This window comes from Asterias amurensis, chromosome 3 (assembly GCF_032118995.1).
Source record: "Asterias amurensis chromosome 3, ASM3211899v1".
NCBI lineage: Eukaryota > Metazoa > Echinodermata > Asteroidea > Forcipulatida > Asteriidae > Asterias > Asterias amurensis.
This window is the reverse complement of record NC_092650.1, coordinates 17,211,409-17,224,351: the sequence shown is the minus strand read 5'-3', so window position 1 is coordinate 17,224,351 and position 12,943 is coordinate 17,211,409. Positions and strand designations below refer to the sequence as shown.

General features: G+C 38.1%; 1 long non-coding RNA gene across 1 annotated transcript in view; it reads right to left on the bottom strand.

Annotated features, from left to right (window-relative positions):
* The window catches only part of LOC139935040 (uncharacterized), a 54,604-nt gene extending 43,904 nt beyond the window's left edge, over nt 1-10,700 (bottom strand). Inside the window, exons 1-2 of the long non-coding RNA XR_011785749.1 lie at nt 10,626-10,700; nt 7,511-7,636 (exon numbers count right to left, since the gene is read on the bottom strand). This is a non-coding gene — a long non-coding RNA (uncharacterized lncRNA). The remainder of the gene's footprint in view (nt 1-7,510; nt 7,637-10,625) is intronic.
* Nucleotides 10,701-12,943: the final 2,243 nt, after the last annotated feature.

Sequence of the window (12,943 nt, the reverse complement as noted above, 5' to 3'; positions counted from 1 at the left end):
ATTACTCCCATCCGCACCGGCGATCAAAAAAACCTGTTCGCCCACGGGGAATAGCATTTCCCATTCAACAGTTAATTTGTGCATTGTTGCCGCTACGCCGCGCTATATGATTTTTGGTTGTCAGTAATTTGTGTGATTTTTCATATGTTATACTTTTAAAATACATCAAATGACAAGGATCTATATGTCAGTTATATAAAACAAATGTTGGGTGGCTTTAATTCGTGGAATGGAAGGAATATTATCGCTCGGTAAAATTTGGACTGTTCCATTTCACTCGGCTGCGCCTCGTGAAATGGAACAGTCCAAATTTTACCTTGCGATAATATTCCTCCCATTCCACTCTGAGCCATTCAATATTTGTATACTATCAACCTCTCCCCATTACTCATTACCAAGTAAGAAGATGTTATGCTAATAATTATTTTGAGTAATTTTAAGACATCGATCATGTCATCGCGGTTCATTCCAAAGCTCAAGGCGGATCCGAACATTTTCACCAATATTGTAGATTTAATGTGACCGAACAATATTTCCGTATTCACCTCAGGTTAAACCATGGTCCTTGCTCCATGGTTATACTAACTCTAACTTGATCCCGACAAATAGGCGTCTCCGATGACGTCTTCTTTATTTACTAAAGGGACACGTTGCCTTGGATCGGGCGAGTTGGTCTATGAAAATTGTTTTGAAACCGTTTGTTATGAAATGAATATGACTAGAAAAATGTTTTAAAGTAGAATTTAATGATCCACACTAAGCTAACCATAATGTATTTCATAACAGACCATTTGAAACGCTTTTCATAGACAAACTCGCCCGATACAAGACAACGTGTTCCTTGAAAGCCATAAGACACTTTCGGTAAACAGTATTGTCCAATAATGCCCACACTTCGTGTATCACAACTTAAATATAAAATAACAAACCTGTGAAAATTTTGGCCCAATCAATCATCGGAGTCGGGAGAAAATAACGGGAAATTCCACCTTTGTTTCCGCACGTTTCGCCGTGTCATGACATTTGTTTAAACTGAAACCGTAATTCTCGATATCGAGAATTGATAATATTGTTTTAATGTTTTCTGAAAAAGTAAAGCATTTTATGTAATAACATTTCAAGAGAAGTCTTTCACTAATTACCTTCTGTAAACCCTGTACTTATTTGTAAATCTGTGAACTTTTTTCTATTCCGAAAGTGTCCAATGGCTTTAACGTCTATTCATGATTACTCTGTATCGTGTAAACGTATACATGAATATCACACAAAGTGTCAATTTCTTGCTCTGTCTGTATCTTTGTCTACAGAGACTTATTACAGCGGGTCTATACATTTTCACCACAGTGTCAGCTGAATTTTTGTAAAAACAGAACATCGAGTTTAATGTAATATCTGGAGGGAATATAATAAATGTTTATTTTCAATATTGAGAAGAGGTGAATGTGTGTTTACTACTCATTATTTTAGGAATTACAATCTGTGCCTTATAATCTTCGGTTATGTTTGCCATAAGGCTTCTTTAAAGGCAAATGACACTATTGGTAACTAGACATTAAGTGTTTGTGAACAAACACGAAGCTGTTCCGTGTTGTTTTGCTTGGATTATGTGCTTCATTGCCCAAGGAATATATAACTGAAAAAGGTTTCAAAAAAGTTGTGTAGCTCTTGTTATAAAGTCTTACTTCCCGGTTGACCCGTAAGTAAAGGTCAACATGGGCCCACAGCTACCAAAGATTAATCTGCAATGCCAAGGAGTCTATAAAATCGGTTGTGTATATCTTGATATATAGTCCCACTTCAGGTTGACCCAGAAGTAGAGGTCAACTTGGGGTCACAGTTTTCCAAAGCTAATATTTATTGCCTTAGAGTCTATAACTGATGTTTGAACATTAGCTTTGTACTTTTTTTAGATATGGGCTCACTTCCGGTTGACCCGGAAGTAAAGGTCAACATTAGGTCAAAGTTGTTTCAAACTAATCTTGAATGCCCAAGGAGTCTATAACTGAACAAAAATTGATAATCTGTTGTATAGTTCTTGAGATATGGTCCCACTTCCGGTTGACCAGGAAGTATGGGTCAACTTGAGGTCACGGTTTTTTAAAGTTAATATTTTATGCCTAAGGAGTTTATAACTGAAAATATTTTGAAAATCTGCTGTATAGTTCTTGAGATATGGTGACACTTCCGGTTGACGCGGAAGTAGAGGTCAACTTGAGGTCACAGTTTTTTCAAATTAATCTCCAACCCCCAAGGAGTCTTTAAGAACAAACAGTTGAAAAGTCGGCCGTGAAGTTCTTGAGATATGATGCTGCAAAGATTTCCTAATTAATATGCAAATGAGGGTCACTGGTGGTTAATTAATTAATAATCTTAATATGTTTTATGATAGGAATTAAGCTAAACATCCTAACGCTTCCATTTGATATTATTTTACGTGTTTAAAAACACATATTAATTTGTAAGATACTCCTTTATTTTCCTACTCCTGCCGATAGGGGGCGCTCTTATGAGACATTTCAATTGCACGATTTCTGCACCGTAATGTCTGTATCTGACTCTGTACTTGTATGTGTACGTCGCTGAGACCAAAACTGGCATAAAAATAATGTCAAGCTATAATTTCCCCTATAGAACACGGCCCAGTTTTATGGCTCTGTCTGCTTCAACCAAACTCTGCCCATTTATTATACAACCACCATTCTCCGCTTACTTTGCAGGCGCTGAAATATCTGTGCAACTAGTTCAAAGCAAAGATTACATATGATAAGTTTCACCGCGTACAAGCAAAAATATCCCTGCTAAGCTGTGAAATATGCTTTATGTAAGCGATAATATCCGCGCTTCTGATGTGTCAATTCTTTGCTTACGCAGTGAAGCAGAGTCAAATTGGACCAGTTTCACAAGATTTCCCCTCATGTACTAACAATCTTTTTTGACTTTACATGTTTGAAGAGTAGGCTTCACCAAACCTACTTACAGGGCAAAACTACATGGTTCTTATGACCACCAAAGTCTGCGCTTACGATCACCATTTTCCGCTTACTGTGATGTGCAAGCTTGGAAAATAATGTGCGAGCTTGGAAGCACACAAACAAAAGAAATCCCTGCTATAAGCAGTCTATTTCGCTTGACGTAAGCGCAGAAATCAATGCTTCAGCAGATTACTGAATCTTTTTTCATTAAGCAAGTTCCCATCATGACTCAACTAGTCGAAATAAAATACAGATTCTGTGCCGCTATGTGCCGCAAAGGCAATATTAATTATGTTGCGAATGGGTGACCAGTGAATTTTACTACTCGACTAGTCGCACCTCAAACCTGACTACGACACTTGTCGAGATAAAATACGGATTCTCAAGATTTGTACCGCTATGTGCCGCAAGGGCAATATTAATTATGTTGCGAATGGGTGTGACTAGTGAAATTTACTACTCGACTAGTCGCACCTCAAACCTAACTACGACACTTGTCGAGATAAAGTACGGATTCTCAAGATTTGTGCCGCTATGCCGCAAGGGCAATATAAATTATGTTGCGAATAGTAGTAAGCAACACAACTGGTTCACCAATATAGTCGGGACAAATTTTTAATTATGTTGCAAATGGATGTGACTAGTGAAATTTACTACTCGACTAGTCGCACTTCAAAACTAACTATGACACTTGTCGAGATAAAGTACGGATTCTCAAAATTTTTGCCGCTATGCCGCAAGGGCAATATTAATTATGTTGCGAATAGTAGTAACCAACACAACTGGTTCACCAAACAGGTAGTCGGGACAAATTTTGTAGTCGATTTGTGGACACGATTATAACGGAGTAGAGGAAAACAGTAGTCGCGACTCAAATAATAATTTGTAGTCGCGAGTTTAACACTAAAGCACACTAGTCGCCCCTGCGTACTTTTGTCTCAAGTAAAGCACGGTTTTTCCTGCGAACGCAAATCAAATTTTTAAGTCACTGTTTTCGCAGTGAAAGTTTCGCAGGAGTTGAGCACAATTAGTCAACTGTAGCAAATTTTTTGATGTGAATTGTGACGTGAAGAACACATTCCATGCTAAGCTGTAAAATACGCTTAGCGTAAGCACAGTTCACTGATTACGTAAGCGCTGCGATTCTTTCCTTTAAAAGCCATTGGCCCAGGACCAAACTACATAATAGCTTTTTACACAAAAAGCAGCTTAACCCATGCCTCATGTTCAAGTTGTGAATCCAGGTGTTCTGCTCAATTTCTGCAATTTTGTAAAGCAAAATGTTTTGCCTGTTTATTATAAGCGGCTCTATAAAACTGAGCCACTCAACCACCAGAGAAACGATCAGCATAATAAAATCTCTGCTTTTGTATTCCTGTCAAAGAGTTTTTGTTTGTCGATCATGGTCTAATTTCCGAAAGTAACGCGAAACACTGGAATTAGTTTAGGCAATTGGTCCTCGGCGCAAACAAGGTGACTTTACCCGTAAATCATTCCAAATCCCGGGCGGTCTATTTTCGTCGTCTACGCTCGTCGCCTGAAACGAGCCCGGTGTCATGACAAAAACTGTCCGCTGGCAATAAGTGTCCGCTCATTAGCTTATTGTGTTCTGATTGGTCAAGCGTCCACGACGTCACATTGCTTACGGAAGCTTGCTAAATAGTGTCCGCGGTTAGCGTGCATCATCATAGCGTGCCTTTTTAACCTTTTAGTTTTAGTTTTATGTATTATTTTTTTGTAACGCTTTCCTGCTTGTGTTTGAATATAATAGTCGTATTATTTTATCCAACAGCTGTTCGTGTTCTAAATGACAGGTTTATCATGAATGTCTCTTTCTGATTTTAATTATATCGTACTATTTTTATCTTTCGTGTTTCGCCTGTATATTGTAATACTTTTCAGAGTTGTTTATATTATATTTCCATGTATTTTTGTAAATGGTTATTTTAGTGTAATTTGTATATAACATAATATTTTTAGACACGCAAAACCTTGTCTTTACTTGAACGCTTTCTTCGTTGTATTTTATTATACATGTCTTGTGTTTACTTGAACGCTTCTTCGTTGTATTTTATTGTAAATAATTCGTAAGAACATTTTAGCACTTTCACAATTCGTACTTTTTAAACCTGCACTGTTTTCATGATAAGATACTAATCTTGACATACTTTTGAGTGTTCTGTTCGTCTATTTTTTGGGGGCTTGTATTTACTTTTAATATAAATCAGCACTGTGCAGCACGGCGCCCGGACACTTTTTGTTGGGCGGACACTATTTGTCACGTAATACATGCCAAATAGTGTCCAGGGTCTACTGCGCATGCTCAGTGGACACTTATTGCAAAGATTATTTTTCTTGAGACGGCTGAGAAGCTTCCATGTCAGTCAGCCACTTCTGTTGAAGTTCTACCGAGCGGTGATTGAGAGTGATCGTTTGGTGGGGCAATGCAACAGCCGATGACTGGAAGCGTATCAGCCGGATCGTTCGCACCGCTAGTAAAATCATAGGTTGCCAACTTCCATCACTTGATGAACTGTATCTCTCTCGAGTTAAAAAACGAGCCCTCTCTATAGTAGATGACCAGTTTCACCCAGCACATTCCCTCTTTCAGCCCATGCGGTCTAAGAATCGTTTCCGTTCAATTAAATCTGGATCCAACCGTACTTTGCAGAGTTTTTATCCAACAGCTGTTCGTGTTCTAAATGACCGGTTTTTCATGAATGTCTATTTCTGATTTTAATTATATCGTACTATTTTTATCTTTCGTATTTCGCCTGTATATTGTAATACTTTTCAGAGTTGTTTATATTGTATTTCCAGGTATTTTTGTAAATGGTTAATTTTTAGTATAATTTGTATATAACATAATATTTTTAGACACGCAAAACCCTGCTTTACTTGAACGCTTTCTTCGTTGTATTTTATTATACATGTCTTGTATTTACTTGAACGCTTTCTTCGTTGTATTTTATTATACATGTCTTGTATTTACTTGAACGCTTTCTTCGTTGTATTTTATTGTAAACAATTCGTAAGAACATTTTAGCACTTTCACAATTCGTACTTTTTAAACCTGCACTGTTTTCATGATAAGATACTAATCTTGACATACTTTTGAGTGTTCTGTTCGTCAATTTTTTTGGCTTGTATTTACTTTTAATATAAATCAGCACTGTGCAGCACGGCGCCCGGACACTTTTTGTTGGGCGGACACTATTTGTCACGTAATACATGCCAAATAGTGTCCAGGGTCTACTGCGCATGCTCAGCGGACACTTATTGCCAGCGGACAGTTTTTGTCATGAAACCGGTCAACTCGGTCCCAAACCAACTCGGTCCCAGTCATACGTTGACAGTTTTTTTTACTAATTTCTCAAAAACTACAACACCACAGCAAGTAATATTTTAAGGGAAGCTTTCAACTATCATTATCTGCAAACTGTTTAAGTTTAGTGTAAATCTGTGGACACGATGGTGTGTCGTCGTCGTCAAAAACCCCTATTCAATTACGCACGTTCGTTTGAACGAAATCCCTAAACCTTCGTACTTTGTCGCGTGCAAAGTATATGGGCCCGGAACTCGGTTAGATTGTTATGGGTCCTGAACGATGGTAGGAAAACAGAATGAGTAGACTTCCTCTCAAGAAGTCACAACTCATGATAGTTACATACTGTATGGCATTTACCATAGAGAATGTTTAACAATAACATGGAAGTGACTGCATCCAGTTATATTCAAACGCGTAGACTCATCTCAAGAAGTCACAACTCATGATAGGTACATACTGCATGGCATTTACCAAAGATAATATTTAACAATAACATGGAAGCGACTGCATCCAGTTATATTCAAATGAAGATTACGTGGTTAATTAATTAAGATTCTTAATTTTTTTTACATTTAGAGTAAAGCTTATGTTCTAAGCTACGATTTGGTATAATAAACTCACTCTTTCGTATTATGGTTTGGGAGATTAGGCTTAAAGAAAAAAACGTGTACAAATGCTATGGGTTTTAGGCAGAAACAAAGAATAAGAAAAAAAATAAAAATCACGACAGAAACAAAACCTGTTCCGACGGTAGGTCGGAACAGCTAATTACTCAAAACAGTGGTTAGCATAAAACATTACTTGGTAACGAGTAATGGGGAGCTGTTGATAGTATAACAAATTGCGAGAAACGGCTCCCTCTGAAGTAACAAATTTATTTCGAGAAAGAAGTAATTTTCAACGAGTTTGAATTCGAGACCTCAGAATTAGACTTTTGAGGTCACGAAATAAAGCATATGAAAGCACACAGCTTCGTGTGACGAGTGTGTTTTTTCTTTCATTATTATCTCGTAACTTCAACGACCAATATTGAGGTAAAAGTTTCACAGGTTTGTTATTTTATGCATATGTTGAGAAACACCTTTGACAATTACCAATAGTGTCCAGTGTCTTTAAATTTATTTTAATTTTGTTTTGCGCTTTGTCGCAAGAAATGTACAGTTCGTGAGAAGACCTGTTTTTTGTTGTCAGAACACTACTTCGGACTTACCCTTTTAAACCTCTCTGGACGTAAACTATCTTCAACTTCATGTAGTATATTTCACAACAAGTGGTGAGAATTGTGGATGCGAGCGACAAAGATCGCACAGTGTTCAAAGTTTGCTCTCAAACTGTCCTGCGCAAAAGACGTTTAAAAATGTTTAAAATCATGCAAGATAAAAAGGTTTGCTACATACATATACATATATATATATTAAAATAGCACACCGCGCAAACTTAAAAATTACCATACTTTGTGAAGAACTTTCGGAATTGTTATCTCCAGCAATAACTTTTAAAAACCACAGAATTCTCTTCGACCGACGGGGGTCAGAACGAAACTCGTTTTCAATCCATCTTTTTATTGTCACCGTAGATGCATTTTTATGTATGATTGCATTTTGATTTGTTGAGACAATCACCGTTTCAAAATTAAACAGTGGAACGCAATCTTAATTACAAAACTGCGTGCAGTGCTCTCTGCAAATTAACTATATTATTATTTTGCTATATTCCCCTCCTGTCTTTTATTTTGAGATTTGACAATTTCCAGGAGTACAGTGGCTTTGATTAAAGAATGGTCGGGCCCTTTGAAATTTGGAATAGCCATTATGCTTTATGCAATCACAATAAAACTGAAGTGACTGCCCTGTGATGAAATATTATTTGTTTCATGAGTCCCTGGGTGAACATTCAGGGCTCATACTTCACGGAGGCAGGCGATTGCCTCCATATTACCCCCTTGTTATTGTACGTGTGCCTTTGAAATGCTCCAGTATATGTTTAAAATTATTCAAAGAGTGCCCTTACCCTTTCAAAAACGAAGCATACAAGCGTGTACTTTTATGGATCTGTTTATCTGTTATTTTTAGTAAATTATTATTAATTGTTATTATTTTTTTAAATATATTTTTAGAGAACAAACATATTTTTGACAACTTAACTTCAGATTTCTTTTACATTTTTGGCAGGTCAGCTGTTTTGCTTATTACCTCAGAAATAGACACCCCCGAAAATGTGTCCCCCCCCACTCCCCCCCAAAAAAAAAAAAAAAAAAAAAACGCGAAGCACCTTAAATGCAAAACAAACTGTATCAACTTAACGGACAAGTATAAGTATTGGGGGGTGGGGGGCACACATTATCTCCTGCAACAAAGGAGCCACACAGCGATGTAGCTAAGGGGGGGGGGGGGGTAATTAGCACTTTTGAGGAGCTTTGACGAATTAATTTGGGCTTTAAAGTTGGTCCTATTTTGACTCGGAAATGGGGGATTGCCTCATGAATTCAATTTCCACTTTGGAAAAATGGGGGGGGGGGTGGGGGTAATTAGCAAACATTTCAAACTGCTGACCTGGAAAATTTGAAGAGATATCTGAAGTCCATTTGTCTGAAACAATATCGGATTGGCTTTCAAGAGGCTGATATTTAATTTGTTTAATTAGCATTTTAACATTGGTAGGATGGGAGTTTAAGTGCGGATGCCAGAGCCAGAGCCAGAGCTGTGCATTGCCCACAGACAGAGCTAAATACGTCTCTCTGCCCAGAGCACTTGTGTGGCGCCCTCAAGAGCGATGCACACGATTGTTGCCGATTTGCGTCAATGGCGCGATAATGTAAACTAGCACAAAAAGAACCACACATTTAGCCGAGCCACACGGTTCACTCGATCATTCCTGCAAGCATCTTGGTCCCATATCTTGAACAAAATAAAATCCAAAGAATGCTTTAACTTACCAAATAGATGACTTCATCTTTTGTACTTTTACGGATCTATTTGTCTGTTATTTTTTTTAAAATTATTATTACTATTATTTTTTTATTTTTTTTAGAGAACAAACATAATTTTTGACAACTTAACTTCAGATTTCTTTTACATTATGCAAGTCAGCTGTGTTGATTTTTTGCTTATTACCTCAGAAATAAACACCCCCGAAAATGTGTTCCCTCCCAAAAAAAAAAAAATTGATTTGCTGCCAGTATTCCCGAAGCACCTTTAAACGCAAAAAACACTGTATCAACTTAAATGGACAAATGGTATTGGGGGGGGGAGGCACACATTATCTCCTGCAACAAAGGAGCCGCACAGCGACGTAGCTAGGGGTTGGGGGGGGGGGGCGGGGGGCACAAACATTTCAAGAACCTGCCCCCACAATCTATTGGTGTTCCCTCAAAGAATGGTGAACCACAAAACGTAGACCAACATTCATGCGCTAAGGTTAGTATTTTTTTGTTTTATTTATTTATTTTTGTTTTATTTACTTATTGTGTATTTATAAAAACCAGGGGTGAGAGTCTTTACTAACGAAAACATCTGGAACTTTGATACAATATTCAAAGGTATGTTGAAATAATGGTATTTCTACCGTTTTTCACCCTGGGGTTGTAGATTCCAAGGAGCTTTTGGGAACAGTATCCAAAGCACTAGAGAAGTAGACCAATGAGCAGGATTTCTTTGTTTGTGGAAAAAAAAATAGTGTATGATTTTCTTCACCAGGCCGAATTCAGCTAAAAGTCTGAACAGTCAATCTCATCCCTCAAAAAACCTGTCACAACCTTGGGATTCTGTGTTGGAACTTTTGAGGAGCTTTGACGAATTTGGGCTTTAAAGTTGGTCCTATTTTGACTCAGGAATGGGAGATTGCCTCATGAATTCAATTTCCACTTTGAAAAGAAGAAAACAAATCAGGGATTTTTTTGTTTTGTTGGGGGGAGGGGTAATTAGCAAACATTCCAAACTGCTTACCTGGAAAAATTTGAAGAGATATCTGAAGTCCATTTGTCTGAAAATATATCTGATTGCTTTCAAGAGGCTGAGATTTAATTTGTTTAAATTAGCATTTTAACATTGGTAGCATGGGAGTTTAAGTGCGGATGCAGCCGGAGCCAGAGCTGTGCATTGCCCACAGACAGAGCTAAATACGTCTCTCTTTCCAGAGCACTTGTGTGGCGCCCTCAAGAGCGATGCACACGATTGTTGCCGATTTTCGTCAATGGCGCGATAATGTAAACTAGGACAAGAAGAACCACACATGTAGCCGAGCCACATGTTTATTCGATCATTCCTGCAAGCATCTTGGTTCCATATCTTTGACAAAACAAACCCCAATTAATGTCTTCAACTTACCAAATAGATGACTCCATCTTTTGCAGAAGAAGCCTGCAACGTACGTGAATGTTAGGCATCCACATGCAGTCGTCAACACCATCTGCCCTTTGAACTGAAACATGGCCGAGAAGTCAGGTAGGTATCGTGAACATCTGACGACACACTTCGAGGGACCAGACTACATGACAGGCTACGGACCATGTGCCGACACAAAGAGGGCGGTATATAAGTCTTTGAGAAGGGCGCACCACACATAATAAATTTCAATCGCAATCAACACTGCTAAAAATATAATCAAAAGTACTTAACAAATTAATATTTAAAGGTTCTCAGCATTAAGAAAAAAAAAAAAAAAAATCATATCTTCTGACAACTGAACTTCCGATTTCTTTCAATTTTTTGGCAGGTCAACCGATTGGAATTTTTGCTGTACCCCAGATCCCCCCCCCCCCCTCCCAATCAAAAACAAATGTGCTAACTTCCCAAAACCAATTTGCATCAGGTTTTCATTTGCTTCAAGTAATTATCCACTTCCCAAGGGAAGTTTTCTTTGGTCACGTGATAGCTGAACGCCGTCTTATCGCAACTCTCTATAATACACTGTCTACTGGCGTCACCCCGTCCCCACCCTATTTGTGTTCGGCCGAAAGTGTCGTTGCTGGAAGAGAGTGCCCAGGCTTAGAAAAGGACGCCCCCAATATATTATCAACAATTATCATAACATGATAAAAAGTGTAACAGAAGCCAATTTGAGAACAGCTTTGTCGAGGTTTTTACCCAGCCCCTCCCCATGTAAAAGTATAACATTATGAACTTATTCTAGGAAGCCAGTTTTAAAGATATAACACATCGTCGTATTTCTGAAAGAGTATTTTATTTATTGCAATCATCCTCCAATAATATCAAGAAGCTTACTAGAACAATTATCAAAAATATGAATAGAATAATTTATCTTTTAATATAACAAAATAAGCAATCAAATTTGTATACAAGATTGTTTGAGATAAAAACCCCTCTAATGTTGGTCTGAAAGTTCGTTCTAGAACCATTGAAATATTTTCTTTTTAAGTGAACTCACTATCTGGAAAACTGTATCAAAAAGAAGTATTTTTTTTGTAAACTCTAACAATCCTGTAACAAATACTTGAGTTCAAGGCAAGTTGGAACTAAGCAAAATAATAAATAGTTTGTGAAGCTGTTGAACTGATTTGTTGTACTTTAAAATCGACTCAGTTACATGTACAATCATCAAATGGTAAAAGTTATGATTTCAGCAAAAGAAAAATAACAATCCTCGATTCGAAAGAAAAAAAAAAATCTGCCAAAAAAGTTACAATCCTCAAAACACATAAAAATTATGATTTCTTCAAAATATTTTACAATTCTAAAATCAATAAAAAATAATGATTTCTGCAAAAAAAAAATCCGCAACAAAATAACAATTCTTAAAAGCATGGGACACTATTGGCTTAAAGTAATTGCCGAATATTAGGTGTAATCAAATTTGTAGTATCACAAGTTTTTTTTTTTAATGTTCTCTTGCAACTTCAATGACCAAAAGGTTTGTTTCTTTATGCATGTTGGGGTGCACCAAGTGAGAATACTGGTCTAAGATAATTAACAAGGGCGTCCATTCGTGTCCAATGCCTTAAAGGTGATAAAATAATGAGTTCGGCAACGAAGAGCAGTTAGGGAAACAATCAGCAAAAAGTTCGTGGTTAGTTTCTTTGTGACACTAAAAACTATAATCACACTTCGTGGACAGTTCAGCGGGTGAGACATAAAATAAATCTGTGGATCTTGGTTGGTCAAGAAGTCGCACCGATCTCTCAATAGCCTGAAGGGCCGACTCGTCCAAATCCAAGCTCAGACTCCCACGGATGGCCGAGGCGACAATGGCCCCAAGACCGAAGCCGTCTCCTCGTGGCTGCCTCCCGGTAGCCTCCCTGAAGCAGTGGCCGGCCACACCGCCGGACCTCTGGGGCCTGGCGCTGCGTGATGATAAGTTCCCACTGATGCGACACTCGGACTTCTTGAAGCTTCTCTCCCTGGTTTGGAAGTACGGGAAGTGGGTCATGTGAAGAGATGGGATGCCGCGTTGGTAGACGTTTGCCCCGGCGTCGTGGTGGTGGTTGTTGAAGGGATGGACATCGGGTGATGAGCAGGGTTGGGGACTCGATGGCTCGGTCTTGATGAATGGATGATGGGGTAGGTCTGGACTCTGCTGGTGGTAGTGAGGTGTAACCGGGATGGACGCAAACGCCTGAAAGAGAATTTAAAATTGATATGATAAATTTGAATGTGGAAGAGAAGTGGTTAAGTATTGTGGAAAAGAG